Below are 13,518 nucleotides of genomic sequence, written 5' to 3'. Positions count from 1 at the left end.
TTGTGGACTTTTATTTCTGATCCCTTTTTCCCCTTCTGATAAAGACTTCCCCAGTCCCCACGGAAAATGCACTCAGTCGTGCAGTAGTGAGAGAAGGCGAAGGTATGCTTCTGTAATTCCTTTTTGACAATTACATTAGTACAGCGCATTTTAACAGTGGAAGGACCATTTCATTACCTGGTAAGAACCTCTAGTGAGTTGTTAGTGAACTTAGCCTAAGAGAAAAAGTTTATTTTTCCACAGGTTTAGCCCCTGAAACCAATTTTTAAAATTTTTAAAATTTTATTTTAAAAAAGTGAACCGAATAGATCTGATTGGCTTAGCTGACTCTTGGCTTTCAAACCAAAATTTTATGAACTGATCCAAATGATGTTCTAGTTGGTAAAAACCATTCCTTCGATGTGCCACTCCACCATCATACTTTCCTCAGCTCCAGGTTAACATCTGTGGTGCTTCCAGTTCATTAATAGCCTTTCTTAAGGTCAGGGTCCCCAAAATACGGAGGGCCAAACTCCAATACAGTTTCTAACCCTTGCCCTTTCCACGCTGCAGTTCGAATTAAAATGCATTACCTCCGTTCACATTATTTATTTTGTTTTTATTTAATTATTTATATATATTTAATTATTTTTATTTAATTATTTATATTTAATTCTCTTCCATCTTACTGTCCACCCTCTCCTAACAATTGATTCATAGTGCAACTGCTTTGAGGTTTTCCTCCTGTTACACCTTGCAAACCTTTTACTGTCAATTTCCGTTTGTAAAGGATGGTGAGAATATGACTGTAATGATAGTTAGAGACGATGCCACTTATCTTGAATACCCTTGTCACTTGTATTCTAAGGAACCGTGAATGACCTCATAGGTCTCAGTGCTTGGCCTTTGGACCAAATTCTACATTCAGTTCAAATTTAATCAAGTAACCACTTTTGTTTTTTTACTTTTCTATTTGCCATTCATAATATTTCTTATTTTCAACTTACAAGTGCATCTGAAGTTATTGATAGGTTTCTCTTCTGTTATATATAGTAATTTTATATCCAAATAGACATTTATTTACCTACCTCACTTCTTCCTATCATAGACACTGATCGCTTCTTCTTTACTTTCTCATTAGCTTTCTCGCACATTTCGTTCTAGGTGATATTCTTCTCATAGACCCCGTATCTGTACCTCCTTTCATATTCTCTTTCGTCCATCTTACTTTCCACCCTCTCCTAACAATTGATTCATAGTGCAACTGCTTTGAGGTTTTCCTCCTGTTACACCTTTCAAACCTTTTGCTGCCAGTTTCCGTTTCAACGCTGAATGAGCTCATAGGTCCCAGTGCTTGGCATGTATGCCAAAAATCTAAAAATCAATCGGTCTATACCTCCTTGAGTTAGGCTGTGAGGTCACTTTGCATGACCAAGAATTTCCTCGCTTTTTTTTTTTTTTACACTATAGCACTCATCATTTCATTGTGAACTGGGTTCATAATACCATTAAACCGCAACCGAGAACATTTTTACATAACATTGAACTTCATTTAAGACAACTTAACCGCAAAATCATGCTGCAATTATAAGAGACCTTGAATAATATTTCGTACCCTAATATACAAATAGCGTCAACAACCTGAATATGCATAAAATGTCTGCGTAATGTGGTAAAGAAAGTGGAATTCCATATCCCTGCCGATGAAACGGAATTTCTCATTGGTTCACGGTTCCTTAGAATACCGGTGACAAGGGTATTCAAGATAAGTGGCATCGTCTCTAGCTATCATTAGTCATATTCTCACCATCCTTTACAAATAATTATTATTTTTAAGAATATAGGCATACATATATTTGCCAAGGAAAATGTAGAACGTAAAATGCAATTATTATTACGGAGAAAGCTATGATATCTTTAACCATTTGTAATAAAAGTTATCAACAAAAGTATTATTTAGAAAATTAAGTTGAGATCAAATGCTGAATATCTAAACCGAAGATCAGATGATGAATTACAAAGCAGTTACGAGAACACGTTACAGGCCTCAAAGTTTAAGAGCCAAAACGGACCCTGTCATATCCAAGTACATCACATAGGCCTAACAGTTATCCAAAGATATTAATCAATTACCGAGTTTTTTCTGGAGTCTCAAATACTAAGGTCACTGACGCCATTTAAGGCAGGGGGCCAATGACACTCATGACTCGGTCCCATCACCTAGCTCAAGCGAGCTAAAAAAAAAAAAAAAGGAAAGCGTAAACGGAAAACAAATTCCAAAGTTCGGCAATAATGAAGCCATTGAACCGTGGAATACAAGGATTAAGAAGTAATGCATTCTCATTCCCAGATCCAAACAAACATTCCGTTTTTATTTATTCACTTGTTAGGCTTTGTAATCTCAAGCCTAATTGGTTATATTTTCCACACGCAGATGCAAAGTGACTGATATGAAATGTTATGGTTAATACCACGAAGACATGTTGCATTTTTTACACCGGGGTCATACAATCGTTTTGCTATCGAGATCAAGTTGTGGCCACGATGTAGTAATGTTTCTCGTATTGTCCGACCCAGTATTTGCACGTCAACATTCTCCTAAAAGGATACTTTTCGTATGAAAGATTTTTCTCTCCCCTCTCGTTCCCAAGTTTTTGTTTTGTCTTTAAACTGTTCGAAGATTACCCAACTCTTCCTTATATAGAGAAAAAAGAAGACTTAGCAAAGCCTCGTTTCAGTACTGGAACGTTTCAATATATAATATGCCACCATTATTTCTCAGATCAAAAAAAGATTAAAAAGGAAAATTAGACACATTACTACTGCCACCGCAGAAGCGGACACTCTATTCCACAGGGTAGAAGTTGGTAGTTGCCAACCCCAGGATGAAAACATTACGTGTGGTGCGGTGCTTGTAAGTTCTCAAATACTAAACCTTTTTTCCCGATTTCTGTAACCAAAAGAGGGAATGTTCGCCCGAGAGAATGTTTTAACATCCTCCCTGCAGGACAGACCTCACGGAAATGTCAAAATGACATGAATATAATGTTTTGAGAGCCTCGCTCTGTCGTTCATTTTGCCTTTGTTTGTCAAAAATAGGAGGTTTATGGTTCCAAGATAACCTTTCTTTTGTTTTCTTTGACTTTCACTACTCAAAGTGTATCAATATCATTACGAAATTAGTTTTCCTAAATGTAGGAAAGCAAAAAACTTTGATGGAAAACTGAAAACACTCTCCAGTCTATTATTATTATTTTTTTGTGAATCTTCGAGATCTGTCCTAAGTCAAATATCGACCTAATCCTTGATTCTATTTTGCGTTCCTATGCTGATCACTCACCTGAATGAATTATTGGAATTGGAAGCAGTTTCACACCTGATGAATGGAACGGAAGGAAAGGAACTTTCAATCAATTCTCACGGGTGTGATTTCATTCAACGCTACGATACCAGCACGTGTCAGAGGAACCACAAATAAAGGAATTCATTCACTGATGAAAAGGAAGGAATTTCCGTTGTAAACTTATTCTTGCCACTTGTGGATATTACCTTTGTAAGTAAGTAAGTAGGTAAGTAATAATAATAATAATAATAATAATAATAATAATAATAATAATAATAATAATGGTAGTGGAAAAGTGATGGACTCCTAAGGAGGCAGGATGCAACCCGGAACCCCACACTATAAAAACCACCCAGTCGAATAGGATTACTGTGATAGACAAAAAAATAATAATAATAATAATGTTCCTAGTGTAAAGAGGGTAAAATGTTCTCAGTAGTCAATCAAAACTGTCATTCTCTTTCCATCTGCAAATCTCATTGGCTTAGATTTCAAAGTGTGTGTGTGTGTGCTGAAAGGAAGTAAATAGTCCCAGGTTAACTATTTGGGGGTGATTTGACCATTTCTTGCATAGTATATCTTGAGTAGTGGAGCTGTAAGGAAACCACCGGGGAGTTGGAACTTTTACCGTGACAGAGAGGTGAGACTTTCTCTTCAAGGTTTAATTTTTTCTGTGAAAATCACACGATTATTAGCACCAGTGGTTAATTAATAACAATACTAAATGCCTTTATTATAAGGACGTCCTGGGTATCAGAAAGGAACTCTTAATAACAGAGATGACATTCTGCCTTTGGATACCATGAAATTTGAATGTGATGTGGTAACTGCTCTCTCTCTCTCTCTCTCTCTCTCTCTCTCTCTCTCTCTCTCTCTCTCTCTCTCTCTCCACCTTTCATTTTCTCCCCCTCTTTGGCCCCCCTCTCTTTCTCTCTCTCTTCTCCATGGATGGTGCCCTCCTTTGAGGTCATTACTCCAAGCCATTAGAAGGTCTCAAAGTAAATCCGTCCTTGTGGGCTGCTGTGTGTAACCATGCTTCTAGAGAGAGAGAGAGAGAGAGAGAGAGAGAGAGAGAGAGAGAGAGAGAGAGAGAGAGAAAATGGTTTTACTTCGGTAGGATGAGAATTACCTCCTCGAGGTCCTGCCTCTTTTACCTTAAATATAATAATAGACATTTTGATAGAATATATAGGTATGTATTAAAACATTACCTACGATCATTTCAAATTTTATTCAATCATAGCTCATGCATTGTCTCACTGAAGTTTGCTTATTTTAAATTGTTAAAGGTTCAGTAAGTCGTCTGCTTTGTTTGTGTTGCCAAAATGCCTATGGCAGAAATCCTCATACAATACTTATTTTTCAACAAAATTTAACATTATTGGCAATATTATTAATAATTTATATTAAAATATTATATATTTATTCTTTTGAAGGTAAAAACAAATTTAAAACAGGGCTCTTAAGTAAAAGAGACAATAGCTTTGTCACTGAAAACTCGTGGCTGACAAAACAGGGCAGACGAATTTATTGCAGGGAAACAGGCCTAAAATAAAACTACGACAATTCTGTGAAACCATTCAAAGCCAAAAACAAACATTTCCTCACCTTAATCAACTTCAATCTGCAAGATATTAAATGGGAATCATCTTATGTCAAAAGCATATGAATTAGTCAGTTGCTAGATGTTTCCAGTCATCATTTGTATTCTAATTCTTTAAGTATTTCCCGTAGCTTTTCCAGCTAGATTTAATAGCCGATTAGTAGTTATTTATTTGCTGTATTGCACATTAAACAGAGAGAAATTTCACAAAGCATTTTTAAAATAGTAGACGATACCTCATGTATTTGCAAGGTCCTCTGTTTATCATTATTTCACATAAAGCTTTCAGATGAGTTAATCTTCACTTATTTACTTGCTCGTAGATTAATATAATGCCCATTTAATATTCATTCAATCAAAGTTAACTTCATTTCGTATGCAACAATTTCAGTGCGATTGCGTTTATTTTTTTTAGTCCTGTTTCCCATTTTGAATGACGTCTGCATCTTGTTTTACAAAACGACTTTACAAACGTTCCTGAAAAGGCTAAATGTTTAGGCTAACTCTAAACGCTTTAGCACATTATATTTATAAATGCTATTTTTTATTTGATTCGCAGCTTCTATATTGTCCGTTTGGTTATTTTCAATACTACCTCGTGTTTTATTCTTATTACTACGTCAACTTTCAACATTCGTCGTACTGCTTCTTTTACCAGACATCCTTAGGAAAATACCTTGATGATTATTCAGTTTTAAGTAATATACATCGCTAATAGGCCTTTTAATTGTAAAATATGATAGATATACGGTAACTATTTGTCTTTATTCATTTTAATATAAAAATTTTATTTTATATATAAATATTTTAAAGTTTAGACAATAGTTACACGCTGCATAAACCCTGACTTTCAATACCTGCCATTTAATGTTTTTATTCTTATTTATTTTATAAAATTTGCAACAGCAGTGTGCAAAATTTAGCATCACGGAAAAAAAATACTGTATTTTGAACATACGGCTTATATCAGTTTCTTAAAATTTGTCACATTTTACTTAAAATCAAAGGTTAAACCTTTGCTTAAACAAGACAGTTTTCAGTTACCATTTTATTTTGTTTTAATTTTGTAGTTACTCAACCTCTCAATAGATGGCCTTGTGTGTGTTATCTAGACTTGTAAAGGGGCTAACATGAAATGCTGGAACGTATGAAACCGCAAAATAGTTTGAATAACCTATATATCCATGCTTTAAATGAGCAGTTGCATTACTATAGTGTTGAAATGAGACAGTTCATGGATGTAATTCAATGTTACGGTTTTTCAGTGCTATTGTTTACTTTTTAGTTTTGTTTCACATTTTGAATTATGTCTGCACCTTATTTTACAAAACGGCCTAACAAGAAAAGTTAAAAAGTTATATATTTTGGCAAATGATTAGCTTTCTAGTACTTTATATTTATCAATACGTATTTTTTTTATTTAATATACTTCCTCTATATCATCTATTTAGATATTTTTCATATCATCTCGTGTTTTGTTCCTTTTCCTGAGTCAACTTTCAATGTTCGTCTTACTGCTACTTTACCAGACATCTGTGGCACAACACCTTGAAGATTAATAAGTTTTTAAATAATACACGTCGCTAATGGCATTTTCATCACATATTTATAATATTTTAACATTATTTTATTATATTCAGTTTATATTAATATAGAAATATTTTTATTAAAAAAATATTTAAACTTAAGAAAATAGTTATACACTATGTGAACCCCTACATTCCAATAGTTATCATGCACTGTTTTTATTTTTATTTATTTTATCAATTTTTTCTAAACAAATTAATAAAAATTAGGATTAAAGAGAATTATAATATATTTTTAAATCAATTCTTATATCAATTTCTTAAAATTTCTCATATAATACATAAAATCGAAGGTTACATCCCTAGCGTAAACAAAATTAGTTGTCAGTTACTATTTTACCTTTGTTGTTTTTATAGTTATTTTAATTCTCAGTAGATGTCTATAGCGGCGTTGTCTACAATTGCCGAAAACCCTAAATCATATTAAAAGATGTTACGGAGCTGCAGAGAAGATTTGGTCAACTCTTGAAATATGAATTCAAGTATAATATAGCTAAAGTGGAACATTGTAAGTAAATAATTCTAGTCCATTGTAAAGGGAGATTTTCAGCTGTTCTGTTGATTTTTTTGGAAGCTCAGCTGTCCCAAAAAAAAGTTGTCAAGGAAGATTTCGCAACTTTTCGGTAAGGTCTAACATTATTTTTGCAGAATATTTCCATAAAATGTGTATTTTAATGGATCCAAGGTTGCTGCATTGGTTATTTAACGACTTTTTTTTTATATTGTACTGACAACTTGACGTAGCTCTTCATCATATAGAGGGGCTTTCGAGTTAAGTCGTTTTTTATAACTTGGAAATGCCGACATAATATAATATCTATGTTATTTATAAAAGATTATTATGCAATGAAGTCTTTCAATTATACTAAAACGAAGACCATTGAGAAATTATCTCAATGTTCAAATTGAACTTTAAAGTCATAGGAATAGCATTGGAACCTGTCAGGTGACTTTTGCTGACAGATCTGACATCAATCTCCGCCAGCCACGTCATTTTATAATTTTGATTTGTGACTGTTCCTCTTCATGATATTGAATGTAAGTCTCGCCATGCTAGAGTGAAAGCTTGTTAATGAGTATGTCGGGTAGATTAAAGCGGTAGATGAACGTAATCGGCAAAAAAGTATATTATAAACGAGTAAGTGGTCCTTCAGACTGTCAACTGTGACTTTCCAGGCACCAGTCTCTCTGGCAACAGTATCCTACCCCAAAGTGACAAGTCGATTTATATTGAAATTTCTTGCTGTTTAAAGGCTTTTAAAAATATTGATTGTGCAATTGTATTTTATCTTTTGGTAGAGTAGGCAAGGCCTGTAGCCTAAGGTTTATGGGGAGAGATATAGGCAAGAGCATATTTCATTGTTAGGTTAGGCTAACCCACCCTTCATTTGCTAGGAACAGTTTTATACAAACGGTGAATATTTCCAGTATTGCGGATTTAGCAGGATCGAAAAATCTGCAGGAAACAGATGGAGTGTCAGAGAATTAAGAACAGTGAAATATATATTAAATAATTTAAGTTTATGCAATCCATGAGGAGTAACACACATTGGAACCATAGTGTAGTAATAGGTTTAAATTTAAAATACCTGATTCGTAGCTCTTGGGATATGGTTAAATTTCTTACAGCTAGGTAATAACCATTTTGAATTTTTCAGTTGAATATTAAAAAAAATTACAGAGGCCATAAACCACAATATCAAGTGTGGACTTGAAATTAAATCATATAGGTGGTGAAAGTCATAGTAAATAGGCTTATCCCTAATAGGCAATGTGCAAACAGAATTTATATAGCCTAGCTTGGTATTGAAATGGTTTTTTGAACAAGGCACATGTTCAGCTCAGTTTCAAGTAAATATAATTGAATCCAAGTCAAGTTAGATATATTCTCAAAGGTTAGTATGAGATGGCTAATAAAGTTCTGATATTTTTCATGTTTAAAAGGTAATGGGTGAGATGTTGAATATATTAGGTTAAGTATAGGCTTCACCTAGTAATTTCCATTCTTGACTGATTAGACTTTCTTTCTGCAATGGATAGTAGTGTATCAGAATTTTAAAATATTTATAAAGGCTGTAATAGGGGAATGGTGCAGATTGTACATTAGGCTAGGTTCTCAAGCATTTTGTACCAAAAATCAAACTTAGTCCACCTTTGTTACTTACTGCATGTTGTGCTATGTTTGTTCCTCTCTTGTACTCAGTTGCTGTGGTGCAGGTAATTATTACATGGAAAATATTACTAATAGGGGAAAGGTATTACTACAGTACTGATAATTTTGGTTGAGAATGTTATTTGTGATAATGGGCTCCGAAATTCCCCGTCAGGGAAAGAGAAGATTTTTTGCCAACAGAAGTAATCCATTTTGGATACTTGAACAGACATTTGATTTTTATTTTGCATGTTTTTCACAGTTGTTAGCGATAAGCACTGCGTATTAGTTGTGTTGGCCTGATTACTCATTTTATCAGAGCATTAAAATATGTAAATCTTACCCAAGGCCAAATAGATAGGAAGGGTTGGAGTCCAGAAGGACATCCATTTGTAAAACATCTGCCAAAAGAAGTTTTTAAAGGATCTCTTCAATGAATGTTGGAAGAGGCTCCTAAAAATAGCAACCCTGACTAGGGATTAATCTGAGAAGTTTAGAATTTGTAAATTGACATAATCCCAATAGAAGTAACTGGTGGAATAGGACAGATAATGGCCAGTCGTACTGATTTATTTGGTGGCTAGGGTGCCACTATTAACTTGGTATGGCTCTCATAAAAGTAGAGTATATAAAGGTGTTCAGAAGTCACTTAATTGGGGCTGTGACTGAGCAGTCTATTGTATGATTTGAATTATAACAGGAAGGAGCTTTGACTTGTTTTAGAATTTTTCCATCAAAAGCATTTGCCTCTACAAAACCCAGCTTCTCCAAGTCCTCCTGACTTTGTTACGCCATACAGTCCTTTTTTCATTCTCTCAACCCTCTACCCTTAACAGGTTCCACCCAAGCCATTGTCACTCCTTCCTTCTCACTCATCCTTACCACATGCCCATAGTATCTCAGGTTACTTGTTAATGGGAGTGCCAAATTAAATACTGTACCAAGATGAGGAATTGCTCCCATTTTAGGAATGTTTTGAACATGTAGTTGCGTAAAGTAGTTATTTTTCAAGGAAATTTAATCCTAAAAGCCGCATTTATAATCTTAGTCCAGTTTGACTCAAAGTCTGTCCTGCTGAATACTGTAACACATTTGCTCTTTTGAAATACATTATACATCTTTTTTAAATGAGTATTTTTTGGCATCAAGGAATACTCCTTTGTAAAAGACTCAGGTTTATATATTTAGGAAAAATACAAGATTAGTAAGAACTGCTATTTTATATAAAATTTCCTCTTGGAGTCTTATTTATTAATAATAGGACTCTATAATAATGAACTTAGGTGAAGTACCCTATGTCCGTAATGTGCACAGAGTGAAAACTTGACTGGTATATGGAGGTAATTTAGTACAGTGTTGAATTTCTTTTTCAGATCTGTAGACGTTACTCTCGGCATACGCTGCAATAAAAAAGTACTGAATTAATGACCCGTTTATGTGGTTCTAGTAAGCTGCAGGATGTGAACACTTCACTTGCATCTGTAAATGAGGCTTTGTGAAGCACAGACGTCAAACCCATCACAAATGGAAAGTTATGCAAAAAAGTTTATTTTTATTAATGTAGTGGTTGTAGTTCTTGAGTTGAAAAGATTTAAGGAATTAGATTGTTTTAAAAGTAGATTTTGTTAAAGATGATGATTTGACCATGATAGTGAAAGTTTCTGTTAACTATTGAAGAAGTATGATATTGTATTGTTTTGCTTAAATGAAACTTTATTCTTGATCTGTTTTTAAATAGAGATTTTTGAGCGATTTTACCCTGCATTGGTATCGTAACTGTCTTACCAAAGCCCCTAGATGCATTGTAAAACCAATACAAATAAAAGAATGAGCATGAAATTGGAAACTTGAATTTGTAAAGAAACATAGAAATAGGGAAGTTTATGTGAGCTGTATCTTTTTCATAGCTTACCTGTTACCAGAGAAAACTTGCATGAAATATTTAAGGATGAACCTAATGACGTCAGTTAGGAATAATGTTGCTACAGGTCTTTTATGCTGCAATTTTATCCCATAAGTCTCTCCCATTCTCTCAGAGTATTCATTAAACACTTTCAACCTGTATAAATCAACTTAATACGAAATAACATTTATTGGGAAGAAAACTGAAAGTCAGAATTATGCAAGTTAATGTGATTGAAGCTAAAGTCAGAGCTATATGAAGTTTTGGATAGGGCTTGACTGAAACTCAGAATTAGTACATTTTTAAAGATTTAGATGGAACAGTGAATGAATGACATTGCGAGATAGGACAAAGGTGTTTACAAGTACCTGTATAGTTTGTAGACTTACTACTACCAATAGCTCTTAGAATAGTCTTTATAGAAAACTCAGTTTGATAAAGTAAACTGTCATTGTGTTAAGAAATTGAATTTTACCAGATTTTGGGAGTGTTGGGAGTTCCTTGTTGGACGGGTCGATATCGTTCTCGGCTATCACTTTGCTGGGCCCGCATTCGAGTTTCCAGCCAGCCAGTGAAGAATTAGAGGAATTTATTCCTGGTGATAGAAATTCATTTCTCGCTATAATGTGGTTCGGATTCCACAGTAAACTGTAGGTCCCATTGCTAGGTAACCAGTTGGCTCTTAGCCACGTAAAATAAGTCTAATCCTTCGGGCCAGCCCTAGAAGAGCTGTTAATCAGCTCAGTGGTCTGGTTAAACTAAGGTATACTTACTTGGGAGTGTTGGGAGACATGATTGGGTTTTCTTCAAGCCTGCATGATCATTATGACCCCACTCCTTTCTCTTTCAGAGAGGTTGGCTCCGGAGGGTGTTATCCTTAACAGTGTGACTTCCGTTGATGTCTGACCAACCAGAGGGCAACAGGGGCCACTATGGAGTTTTCAGGAAACAGCCACAAATGTTTTTCTCCTGTGGTAACAAACTGTGGCTTTAGCTGGAGAGGTGAGTTTGTTAACCACTGAGATAGAGATCATTATTAATTTATATTGTAGACCAGACATTATAACATGAACTGTTACTTTACTGAGATTAAGTGGAATATTAATAGGTCAGTGCAGATTTCATTAATGGCAAAGAATCCATAGGTGTTCCTGTGTTTATAAAATGCTTGAAGCCTGATTATTACTAATTATGTCCTTATTTTGATGTAAACAAGAAGACCAAATTTCCATGGTTAATGCACTTGCTTCTCACCTTTCCAGGTAATCTGCTGCTCAACAAGCTTTTGAAAGAAAAATTTGTTGAATTAGAAGAAAATTCAAGATAAGTTGTGCAGCACTTTTAACAAGGGTAGGTGTTTAATGAGTATGAAATGAGGTGTATTTGGAAATGTAATATTTGGATAATAAGAAAAAGATTGAGTTAAAACAACAGTTTAAGAGAAACTCTCATAATTCAATTTAAAGTTTTGGCTGGGGTCTATGTTAAATGAAAAAGCAAAAGTCAAGTTTGAGGGCTTGGAAATGAGGTTACTATGATAAATTAGTAGTATTCCTAACTTATAGATAAGATATGGTACAGTATTGTGAAATCTTCAATTTCTTTTAAACTATTTTAATTTTCTTGGACATTTCCTTGATAATTATAGATATTTGACGAGTACAGTGAGGAAGAAGGCTAGAGCGAGTAAATGGCACTTTCTTGAAATGATTGAGCCAACCATTGAAAATCCTAAGAGGATTTAAGATATATCAAAGAGAAGTTGACACTAAAAATTTTATAAATATTCTGTGAAAATGTCGAGAATGATCCTAGAAATGTTATAGCCAGCCTCAAATACCAATGGTAATGATACAGTATGAAATTCCAATTCAGAATTAATTATTGTAATGAGCTCATTGAAACTTCCACTAAGAAGAATCCTTTGCCACTTTCATTTTAGTGAACTGTGCAATCTGATTTGTGATTACTTCAGTATCTACTGTGATTAAGTAAGTACAGGGTGCTTTTGGGCATGTTATAACTAATCATCTTTTGTCTTAATATGTTGTAAGCCTGAAGATCTCAATTTGACATGTCATTAATTTCTTCCTTATCCTTTCAGGAAAGTGTTTACAACTTTGGTCAGTTGAATAGACACCAATCTCATACCTGAAATTGCACATGGATCTCCTGTCAGAAGACAATTCCAAGTACTATCTACTGTCAGATGATCTCCTGTCAGAAGACAATTCCAAGTACTATCTACTGTCAGGTGATCTGTCAGAAGACAATTCCAAGTACTATCTACTGTCAGATGATCTGTCAGAAGACAATTCCAAGTACCATCTACTGTCAGATGATCTCCTGTCAGAAGACAATTCCAAGTACTATCTACTGTCAGATGACTAAATTTTTATTGAACGAATTTCATTGAAGGACCAGAATGTAGCAATTGTTTACTAATGGTAATCATTGTAAATAATAGAGACGAAGTAAAAAATGGTCCCATAATCTAATGTTGGAGAGTTATATTTGGTATTGAGAAATTATAATCTTAACTCCTCTGACTATCAAAACTAGGTTAGTTAGTCATCAGGTTAAGTTTTTACAATTTCCTACAGGTGTAGACCCATGACTGTTGTTTCAAAAAGATACTGTCAGCTTTGAATTTCTTATTAGTAATTTCTTAGTTGGAACATTAGTGGTCTTTATTTTGGTGAGGGATGCAGGAGTTCACTATTATGGATAACGGTGATCATTTTGATAATTGCTGTTATATGTACAGTATATTATTGTTACATATCACACATAATTGACTTATCTTCTTTTTGTTTAATAATTAGTCAATCAGGTTCAGCTTCATTTTGTGGAATCTCTTTGAGAAAGGCTCTTTTCAGTAGTTTTGTGGAAAATTATCTAACAGGATGATAATAGTTTTCATGATTTTTAATAGTATGTTTGATAATCATA

At 34.1% G+C, this 13,518-nt stretch overlaps 1 long non-coding RNA gene across 2 annotated transcripts; it reads left to right on the top strand.

The window, feature by feature from the left end:
* Positions 1–6,895: 6,895 nt before the first annotated feature.
* Positions 6,896–13,127, top strand: LOC136837123 (uncharacterized). Of its 2 annotated transcripts, none has more exons than XR_010852593.1 (4): positions 6,896–6,968; positions 10,037–11,568; positions 11,829–11,916; positions 12,671–13,127. It is a non-coding gene; the product is annotated as an uncharacterized lncRNA (long non-coding RNA). The 2 variants fall into 2 exon arrangements; XR_010852594.1 differs by lacking the exon at positions 6,896–6,968 and adding an exon at positions 7,455–7,549.
* Positions 13,128–13,518: the final 391 nt, after the last annotated feature.

Source organism: Macrobrachium rosenbergii, chromosome 57 (genome assembly GCF_040412425.1).
Source record: "Macrobrachium rosenbergii isolate ZJJX-2024 chromosome 57, ASM4041242v1, whole genome shotgun sequence".
NCBI classification, from domain to species: domain Eukaryota; kingdom Metazoa; phylum Arthropoda; class Malacostraca; order Decapoda; family Palaemonidae; genus Macrobrachium; species Macrobrachium rosenbergii.
The sequence above is the reverse complement of the archived record's forward strand: the minus strand, read 5'-3'. Positions and strand labels throughout refer to the sequence as shown.